Raw genomic sequence first — 11,678 nt, forward strand, 5'->3', positions numbered from 1 at the left:
GAATGATTTTAACACGCGACTGAATTGCAGTTAACGCAGAGGCCTGAGGCAGCCGGCGGAGGTATTACCCATTTGGATGTCTACCTACTGTAGTTAGCTTACAGTAGTTTCTCTTTTTTGCATTTACTATGTTTCATTATTTTCGTATTCCTTTTTGAATTTTACACAATTGACGTTTCAATAAAATGGTTTACATAGTGTTAAACACTGAATTAATTGCATTTTTTTTTTTTTACAAATTCTGAAAAAAAAAAATACTTAAATACTTCCTTGTGTTCTCTTTCTAACACAATGTTTTTAGGTTTGACTGTAATCATAATACAAAATTTAACATTTCAAATCATTTCTAAGATAAAAAATACAAACTTTATAAGAGATAGTCTTTGTAGATTGTTTTAATATAATGTTCAACTCTTCCACCTAATAAAAATGTAGAATCAATTGTTTAAAAACAATTAGGCAATTCACAAGCTGCTCTATAGAGAGCTATAAAAGCATCTAAATACACCTGCTATTATATATATACATATATGAAATCAGATGGAGCTTTACAATCTGCCTTCCAAAATCGGATTTGAATGGTTAAGTCTCTATTTTAACCTGAAACACTGCATTAATTAAAAAAAAAAATGGTTTTTAAAAAAATATAAATTCAAATGGGATAACAAATGGATATGAATTACTGCATAAATATTGTTACCACAGAAAATCCTCTCAAAACGCCCCCCCAAAAAAAAAAAATTAACAAATAGAGTGTTTTTTACTGAAACAAAATGAAAGGTTACGTTGTTGTACGGGACGAACGAGACGGGCAGATCCATATCCAAGGCTTTATTTCCAAGATTGGTCATATGAACAGACATAGGTCAAACAATGGCAAACAGGTACAACACTGGCAAGACAAAGACAAGGACTAGGACAAGCGTGGGACCTTTGATCGGCAAAAAGAATCCAGAGGGCTTGACAAAAGGGGTAATCTGAAAACACAAACAATAGTCCAGACAGGGGCAAACTGAGTCCAAACAGCAAGACGATAGGGCAATCTGAAATACAAAGGCAAAGATCTTCACACAGAAAAACAGGCAAAGAAAGACTATACTAAACTAGGAACTAGACCGGGAACCGGCTCCATAAAGTAACTACTACTAGAAGAATGATAAATGCTAAACAATACTCAGCGTTGAATGGTGGCGTGAGACTGATTTATATAGTGTGTGTTATTGGTAGCAGCTGTGTGTAATTGGTTTCAGGTGAACTTGTGATTAGTGCAACAGAACATGGGAAATGTAGTCCAGGGTGACAGTCTGTGTAGTGTGAAAGTCCATGTGGAGAGCGGGGGACCTATGGTGGTGAGTGGACGGGAAGTTTATAGACCGAATTTGTGACAGTTACAGGTGTCCCAGTCACTTTTGACTGTGAAGAGCACAAGTGTGACTCCCAAATGAGGGAGCACCCATGAGTTAAATGAGTTCATGTGGTAACACGAATGTTGTTCAGGGAGAATAGAGCAGAGATGTTATTATTTCACGCTGAACTGAGGATATTTTGCATGTTTAAAAAGAAATGTTTTGCACATGTTTTAAGTCTCGCATGAGTTTAAGAGTGAGATTTCCTCATGAGTGATGATGAGAGCCGCAACTAAAACCTTTACTTCCTGTTTTGCAGAATAAACACACTTTAAATGTGCAACGCCCATTTGTGAATCGTCACTGCACACTGGAAAGTGTTACACCTATACGGTAAAAAAACACTTTAATTTCCTTATAACATGTTTTTACATGTTATCCAAACAGACGAGCTACAGTGTTTGAGGGGGGTTCAAGTTTTTGTAGGATGTTCACGCAGAATGTAGGTGGGCATTATGCAAAAGTGGAAACTTGTGAACTTCATGTGAACTTCACAGAAATGAGAAATTACATTTTAAATGACTCTTTTAAGCGATATAGAGTCGACTCTTTCTTTTGAGAGACATTTTTTTTATTTCTGTCAGAACCACTATTGTCAAAATGATTGACAATAAGCATAGTTTGGTTTGGCGGTATGGTTCTGTTCTGGGCAAAAACTCTGTCATGAATGAGCATGGAGAGCTGCAATAATAACCCCCCTTAGGATAAATAGAACAGAGCAAAGCAGATATCATTACTTTTCCTATGATATTTAATTGTGGCAACATTATTCAAATAAAAGGAGTCTCATTCAACAAGAGATAAACAGAAAGCCAAGTCCTGACTGAGGCGAAAGGAGGAGTTGGGGATGGAGGATAAATCATAATGCTTAATTTTTTCATAAACTATTAATACCAATAAATTATTTTAAATGTTTCCCCATGCCACAGGGTCCCCTAGAGGGCGGAGCCTGGTGTGGTCACACCACTTACTCCGCCCAAAGGATGGCCCTGGACAAGGTGAAGGCTGTTTAAGGATTTGAGAACATTTCTGTCATTAAAACTAGACTAGTGATGGGTAAGAACAACAAAAGGGGACGCAAGAATCGCAATAAGAATGGCGAGATTAAATACAAGTGCAGTCGTAAGAAACATCAACCAGATGTCGATGTTGATGTAGATGTAGCAATTAGTGATTGTGCTGCACCCGATTGCACTGATTGTGATTGTTCTGGATGCGATTGCACTGATTGTGATTGTTCTGGATGCGATTGCACTGATTGTGATTGTTCTGGATGCTGTGATTGTTTCTTTTCAATCTGCTGTGATTTTCTGGCATCATGCATTTCTTGTTGTTTTGACAGGTGAGTAACATTACATTACATTTTTTTAAAGTATCATCAAATAAATGGTTTTCTTGATTCCTCTCAAGACTAAGAAACTGTTTATTAACAATTAAAGTAAAAATGTGTCATGTTCAGATAAAGTGTGACTGATCTATAATGACACATTTTTAAACTGGACTTTTAAATGAACATGACTAATAATATAGAAAAACACATTGTTAATGTATCCTGCAAAGAAAAAAAATATTGTTGACACTGTTGATGATATATTGTTGATATTGTCTAATGTTGATGCTAAATCTTTTTTCCAGAGATGAATAATCTGTTCAGAGTAAATGGATTCCTGGAGGAGATGCAGCGGTCAGAGGTTCTCCTAAAAGAGCATCATCTAACCCAAAGCAAACAGCAATAAATACCATCTTTAATGTCATTAACAAATGATTGTTAAACATAATAAAAAAGAAAATGTTTATTTGTACATTCACACAGTTGCAGCCATTAAATAAAATACAACAAAATCTTGAATAGTAATGTTTGATTACAGTCAGTGTGCGTCACGTGTATGTTCCTGTTTGTCCTTATTTGGTCCTTCCTATTCCTTTGCCAATGTAGTTTGATTTTCTTATTTTTTTTTGGTGTTATTAGTCTTAGGTTTTTAATTTGTTCTGTTTTTAAAGTGTGTTCCAGATCTTGTTCCTTTGTCTGCTGTTAAACGTCATTCGGAGTTTGTCTCCCTTGGTTCATGGAGTTAAAAAGTCCAGTTCAAGTATTCTCCAGCATCTCCTCGTTCCTCTCCTGTGTATCATGACAGTGTGTGAGGAAAAGAGGGATTTATTTAGTTCATTTACATCTTTTATATACATGTATATCTATATCTATCTCTCTCTCTCATTAAAAAAAAAGGTGGTTTCTGACACTGTTTTGCCTGTGGCTGTGATCCAGATTACACTTGACATCAGATCAAAACAGACTTTCATTAAATTAGCATGGAAACCGAAAAGTTGTTAGGTGTATCTGGGGTATCAGTGTATGAGAATGGTGTGATGTAACTCTGATCATCGTATTATTTCACGTGTTGACTGGGATTACTGCTTTATGAAAACCTTTAGCTTCAATATTTTTATGATCTTAATCATTTTTCTACACCTAAAAACATGTATGTAATACTCTGTTATTTCTTTGCAAATAACTGTATCCTGGGCATGTCCTACGGGAGTGCCAGAGGGAACGAAACGAAAGCAAGAGTAGGTCCGTTAAAGCAAAGAAAGGGGCTTGTTGTTTAAAGCGAGAAATAAGACACTGGCGAAACATTTTCCAAATGCTCTAGTATGTATTTGTGTTTGAGCCCTGGAGGTTTCCCAGTCAACACATGAGATCATTTGATGATCACAAAAACATCACACCATTCACATACACTGATACTCACAGTGTGAGTAATATGTGAGCTCATTGTGAAATCAAAATGTTGAGCAGGTTGAGAAGAGGCAGTTCAGTTCGCCGGGGGCGAGATTCTAGATCCTGTTTCTCAACACTGTTTCTCAACACTATCACATTGATACCACTGTGCTCTTACATGGTGAGCTCACAGTATGAGCTTACTATTTTATTAATGATAACAATCCAATTATCACTTAGATTCAGTATGCAGTCCTTGTGAGGTGCTATTAATTTAAAGTTTTTAATTATAATAGCTTTATGATTATGCAGTATAGGGTCCAGCAGTGTCATAATCATGTATAAAGGCAAGATTTTGAAGGCATAAGACACAAAAATTTTGAGTTACTGTGTCAAACATAAAGAATCAGTGTATGAATCTCAACAATGGTGATAATCAAAAGCTTCAGAATCAGAATGAGCTTTATTGCCAGGTATGTTTACACATACGCGGAATTTGTTTTCATGACAGAAGCTTCCGCAGTGCAACAGAATGACAGCGATAGAACAAAAAAACACATAAAATACAAATAAGTAGGTAAGGAATAACAATATATTGACAATTGTATGTGCAGGTATATTACAATAGACAGTTTTCTATGTACAGGTATATTATGAGCAGTTTTGAAGTGTAGACTAGTATGTGTGTTAAATAAGTGTATGTGTGTATATATAGTGTTGTGTGTTCCACAGTTATTGTCAAGTGTTCATTAGATGGATTGCCTGGGGGAAGAAAATGTTCCTGTGTCTGGTCGTTCTGGTGCTCAGAGCCCTGTAGCGTCGACCAGACAAACAGTTCAAAGAGGAAGTGTGCGGGATTTGAGGGGTGCCCTGTAGCGTCGACCAGCTGTTTTGTTCACTCTGGATAAGTACAGTTCTTGAATAGAAGGGAGGGTTGTACAAATGATTCGCTCAGCAGTCCGGACTACCCTCTGTAGTCTTCTGAGGTCAGATTTAGAAGCTGAGCTGAACCAGACAGTTACTGAAGTGCAGAGGACGGATTCAATGATGGCGGAGTAGAACTTGTTTCAGCAGCTCTTGTGATAGGTTGAATTTATTCATTCATGCTACAATGCATGCTGGGTACCTAGTCTCTCTGCAGTGAGTGCATTTTGACCTCACATTGTGACCATATGTTTGTGTGTTTGAATGTGTGTATGTGTATATTATGTAGTGTGTAAAGGTGAGTGTGTATGTGTGCGTGTATCTTATACTGTATATTGGTGTGTATGCAAATGTGTGTGTACATGCATGCATCTTATGGTGTATATTCTGTATATGTGTGTATGGCATGTATGTGTGTGTGTATATAAGTGTGTGTGCATCTGTACCTGCATGTCTTTGTGTAAAATGAAGCTGTTGGTCACTGCAATGTCCAGGAAGTGCTGGAAAATTGTCCCTCACTTTTTTGGCAGGATCTGTCACACCCATGTAGAGAAGCAGACCTTTGTACTTATTTATTTCTTCAGGGTATACATCAGGCCATGTGAATTTCTTACTCTTCTAGAGATTTCTCACCACATTCTTGTTGTGTGTTGCACACAAGATGTATATGTATGGTGTGTGTACATGCTTTCATGTATGCAGCATGTGTATATCTGCATGTTTTTGTAAAGGTGTGTATACGTGTACGTGCATGTATTGTGTTTTATTGTAAAAAGGATCCCCCATTAGCTGTCACCAAATTGAACGAGCTAGTCTTCCTGGGGGTCCACAACAAAAAGAAATCACATAACAATGTTAATATAAAACAGTATAGCACTTTAACATTATATACATCAATACACATCATCATAAATTTAGTCTGAATAAATGATTACAGTATTACATTCATAAAATAAATATGTTCTTTTCCTTACTCACAAATTTAAATAGTGCATTCTCAGATGGTACCTAAAAGAGTCTTTGCCATTCATTTTACGTATATTCAATGGGCAATTATTCCAATGATTGATGGCACGATAAATAACAGTTCTCTTTAAAGCATTTGATTTTGGGCGTGGTAACATTATCAGGCCATCATCCACAGACCTAGTCACATGAGAATGTACCTGATCACACCCAACAATTTGGTTATATAAAAAAACTGGTTGAGAAGAATAGACAATGTTTCTAAAAAACTTAATTGTATTAAAAACCAGCCTTTTCTCCACCGTTAACCATGAGACCTGACAGTGCATACTAATAGTATTTGTTCTAATGGGACAATATAATACTAACCTGGCAGCTCTGTTTTGGGTCGTTTGTAATTTCTTTAGTTGACCTTTAGATATAGATGACCATACAGGGGCACAATAATCCAAATGACATAAAATTAAAGATTTAGCCACCTGCTCCACAATGTGTGTAGGGACATAAGGAAGACATTCCTCACCATAGAGATACCACTACCCATCTTCTTCACTATGATATCAATATGTTCTCTACCCATGACAGCTTACTATCCACTATTGTGCCCAGTAATTTTACTTTATCTACCTGTTCTATAGGTTCCCCAGACAAGTTTAAACTCATCTTTGGTATTAATGACAATTTATGACGCGATCCCAAAATAATTGATTTGGTTTTTGAGATATTCAGCACCAACTTATTCTGTTTTATCCAATCGGAAACCATATTTAACACAGCTGATAAAACATAATCCAGTTCACTGACGGTTTTTGCAGCATAATACAATGTGGAATCATCAGCATACATTTGTACAGTTGCTTTACACAAAACAGATGGTAAATCATTTGTGAAGATGGCGTATAAAAGTGGGTCCAGGCAGCTCCCTTGCGGAACCCCACAGTCCAAGACCTTAGAGTGAGACCAGCTGCCAGTGTAATAAACCCGTTGCGTCCTACATGTGAGATAACTCTTCATAAAATCGATGGCAGTTGGACTAAATCCATAGCATTCTAGTTTACCAATGAGTAGATTGTGATCTATGACATCAAATGCCGCACTAAAATCAAGTAATACAGCACCAGTCATCTTTAAATTATCCCTTTCCTTGAGCCAGTCATCTGGCATTACTGTAAGGGCAGAACAAGTTGAGTGGTTTTGTCTATAAGCATGTTGGAAATCTGTGTTCAAACCATTAGATTCAAAATATTCCTTTACTTGTGAGTGAACTATTCTCTCCATCAGCTTACCAAGAACTGGGAGAATAGTAAATAGGTCTGCTGTTCTTCCCAGTAAGTGGCTAGTCTGCCATCTTTAGGTAAGGGAATAATTTTACCTTCTTTCCAAATAGGGGGAAAAACACCTTTCATTAAGCATGCATTTAATATTTGACATAACGGACCGCAAACATAGTCAACCACCAGGCTAAGTACTTTACTGTCCAGCATATCAGTATCTACTGAGCTGTGTTCGGGCAGAGACTTCAACAACTTTTTTACTTCCGGCTCCTCAACATTATTAAACTGGAAAGTGCAACTCTTATCTAACATCACATATTTTTTTTTATAAACTTTAGGTAATTAGAATCAGTATTGTCCATATTCTGGCTTAGTGCATGGACCCTATATTTATGTAGAAATCATTAAAATACTTCGCATATATCATATGGCTTGGTCAAAAACTTGCCTTCTGACTCCACAAAGGGAAGCCCCTCCAGATGGTCCGCCTCCCCATTATTTCATTAAGGGGTTTCCAGAGCTCTTTTCCATCTTGCTTTACAGCATTTATCTCTGCAGTAATAAGCTTTTTTCATCAGTCTATTCAGTTTAGTAACCTGTTTTTCTCAGTTGACAGTACTTGAATCTGTCCTCCACCAATCCAGTCTTTACTAATATACATTTGGCTTTGTCTCTTTCCTTCATGAGCTCTTTATACTCTCATTCAGCCATGGGGCTGGTCTCCCTTTTACAATACACTTTCTCATAGGGGCAGGCCTATCAACAATTCTTCATAAATCTTTCCATAAAGATATTTAAGGCGGCCTCAGGCTCCTCAGCAGCATACACATCAGTCCAATCAATACCACCAACATCTGCCAAAAAATTCTCCGGAATAAATTTCTTAAACATTCTTTTATGTACTATATTAACCTTACATTTTGGAATTTTAGTTTTTCTGGTAATTGCTATGATATTATGGTCACTAAAACCCACAGATTGAGAAACTGGTTTAGTGCAACATTCAGGAATATATGTATAAATATGGTCTATGCAAGTGGCAGAAGTATGTCCAGCACTGTTAGTAAAGACTCTGGTTGGTTGAAAGATCATCTGAGACAGATTACAAGCAGCGATCAATGTAACTATCTTTTGTTTCATTGGACATTGATTCGCAAACCAGTCAATGTTCATATCACCTTTTATGTTCTACCTTTTATATGTGAATGAGTTTGTTTTGCTAATTTTGAAGTATTGTGGAAATTGCAGTAATTTGCAAGGGACAACTTCTCACTTTGAGCACACGAATGCGTGTGTCCTTTATTTTTTAAGGAAAAACAAGAATAAAAGAACAATGGCGCTGACCAGCGTTTTACGTCATCACGCATTCCGAACATTTAAAGGGACCACGATCCCTGAACAGTTATGCAGAAACACAGTGTACAGAACTACACTTAACAAAGGTGAATTATGTCTGTCACATTCACTACAGTATGTTATTTTCTCTTATACAATGCATGTGCAGGTGTACCACTTTCTTTTGGAATAGATGAAGTCTATTCTGGGACAGGCAGTTGTCTCTACAGTACAGCTGGGGTGTTGTCAAATCCTGAACACTTTCAGGCAAAACATTTAAAGTATGCCATATATTTTGAGGATAATGGCATCCGTAAGCATTGTACAAACCACACATGCACTTTACACGTGTGTTCATGTTGGCTGTAAGTTTAAATGTATTAACTTTCTCATCTTTCTAGAAAAATATTGCATTCCTTGCTTTTGTTTGAGTTCCCGACAAAGGAAGAGGTGCCATTGGCATTGCCCTAAGTGTCAGCACATCTTGTGTTGTGCTCCTGACTTTAAAAAGCACCTCCATAATCATAGAATGTGTAATGTAATTAGTTAAATTTTATTTATTTTGATTATCCATGTTAAGATTAACTCCCCTCATCATTTTGTATTGTTTGCAGATTTTGCAGTTACAGACAAAGTTTCCAACAGGCCAGATAGTATGTACTTTTGATACTGGTATTTATCAATGTTTAATATTTATTGGTCTTGGTCTACATATTGTCTTTACATATTTAAATATTTTGCCTCAGAAGGGCCATCTGAAAACCCTAAGGCAAGGCAGCATGTCAGGCAGGAGCAACCACCTGTCATTTATATTGATGAGAGAAATGGGATTTTTGTCACCCCAAAAGATGCCCATGGACCTAGAGTCCCTATTCATGTAAAAAAGCAAATAGTCTCAGGGTCTATTGCCTGTGAATCTCCTCTGTGTCGTGATTTTATGAGGATTGGAGTAGGAAAGTGGCATCCAGGCATGAGGAGTGTGATCACCTTCAGAGGACAAACAGAGCTGTGTGCTATTCTGCACCACCAGCACTTAGGGAGGACTCTTTGCAGTCAATGGTAGACAGTGGCCTGATGTCCAGAACCCGTCAAGATGAATGTTTGCAGCTCAGAATCAAAAGTATTACTAGTGGTGTTGATTGTGTGTTTCCTATTTTTTGGCATGAGCAAACCTCTGTCAGGTTTATTTATTTTTCTGTGTTTACTGGGGTAAGAGACAACTGGTGTCAGTTTGAAAGGACAAGGGTTTCTTTTGATAGCCATGTGGGCCAGTGGCACTGCCAGTGCTGCAATAAAATGAGAAGCTGTTTGCACAGGTACTTAAGCATGTGGTGGCTGTTTCAAGAGAAACCCCACCTCCTTTCTTGTCAGACTGACCCAAATGCTGGAGACAGTGATGTGGATGAAAGGGTCAGAGATGTTGCAGAGACAGAAGTGGCAGCACTGGCTTCTGCTGAAATACAGGATTGGACAGATTATTTGTGGCGGAAAAAAGAGGGTGCCAGAAGACCTTCCAGAGGATTTGTCAACAAAAGAGCGCCAAATCCCAGACTTGTTTGAACCCCTGGAGTCCAACTGTCCTTATTGCCCTGGCCCAACTCCACCAGCTCTGGGGGAGAGGGTGCTGATTACACGGCATGGGACGGTGTATGGCGTATCCTCAGTGACTCGAGGTTAATTTCAGAAATGTGTTTATATCTTTATGTATTTACACATTGTGTTTTTAACATATCTTTTATTCAATTTTCTGTGTTCTCCAGGTGTGCCAGTGTATGTGAAGAACTGCCTTGTTTGTAGACGTCCAGTGAGGTTTCAGGAGTATCAGTCGGGATATCACAATTATGAAAACAGGACTTTTTTGTGGGTGTATTGTGTGAATTTTGTGTTGTTGTGAATGCAGATAATGACTAGTCTTTATTTGCTTGGTTGTATATTAGCACATCTGTTTAGGCGGCCCAACTTGGACAATATCAGCCAAGAAGACACTCAAGTTATTGTCAGGACAAGATGGGAGACAATTGAGCAGAAAATGATTGCTTCTGGGTTCTGTGATGGTAAGAGCTTAAATCCATAAATGGACGTTTATTTTCCTTTTTTGCATTTTAGGAAACTCATTTGCCAGTCCTTATGCATGTCCCTTGACATACACTGCCTTTACTCCATGGCTGGGTAATTGCTCTAGGACAAGTGATATTGTTCCAAAGACTGAAGTGTTCAAGGGTCTGTCTCAGAAAGATCGTGCATTCACCTCAAGCTGTGGCTTGGAGATGGATGAAGATAAAATTTTACAAGTGCTGGAGTCCAAAACCGTATGTACATTACTTTATTCTGCTAATGATGTTTTCTTTTACCATTTGTTTCTTTGTTGACCATGACTTTTTTTTTATATTTACGTTAATAATCGCACCAACCAGCAATTTTTTTTTTTTTTTTTTCCAGCCATATGATGGCCGGCTTTGTGCAAACACTCCTGAGCACATCCAGGCTGCAGCAGAAAAACGACTTGAAGTCCGGTTCCCTTGGGTGACAAGTGTTGGCTTCTCATCAAGAACAGTCTCTGGAAATGAGACCACCAATTCTTCTGACAGATTCTCCTCACTGCATCCTGTGACAGCAACCAATGCAAGATTCTCCTTGTATGATCGCTTCCATCAGAAAAATCAAAGGAGACAAGAGGAGATTTTGAGGAGTTTGAAATTGGCACCACATTTAGCTGCTCTTGTCAACTCCCCCGTAGCAGAACAGCTAAACCGGGAGTTGTCTTCTAGCAAGTACTCGTTGTGTCAAATGAAAGATGAACATTATATGTTCTCTCTTCGACTGTACTTTCATCTTCACGACAAAAGGATTAATGACAAATACACCAAAACTTTGAAGATGCGAGCGAAGCAATCCATCCACGTTGGCCTACATGGGAAACTGACATTCAGGAGTGAAGGTAGTTGTTTTAGTGTTTAGTGCCCTTCATAAAGTCATCCTAATGCCTTTTAAATTGTCTATAATGACTAGCCATAGACAACTGTTGTCATATACTAATTACATGTCCTTCTTTTT

General features: G+C 37.8%; 1 pseudogene; it reads left to right on the forward strand.

The window, feature by feature from the left end:
* Positions 1–9,269: 9,269 nt before the first annotated feature.
* On the forward strand, positions 9,270–10,477 carry LOC122141658 (annotated as a pseudogene).
* The last annotated feature ends 1,201 nt before the right edge of the window (positions 10,478–11,678 follow it).

The sequence above is a fragment of the Cyprinus carpio genome, chromosome A4 (assembly GCF_018340385.1).
Source record: "Cyprinus carpio isolate SPL01 chromosome A4, ASM1834038v1, whole genome shotgun sequence".
Classification (NCBI taxonomy): Eukaryota; Metazoa; Chordata; class Actinopteri; order Cypriniformes; family Cyprinidae; genus Cyprinus; species Cyprinus carpio.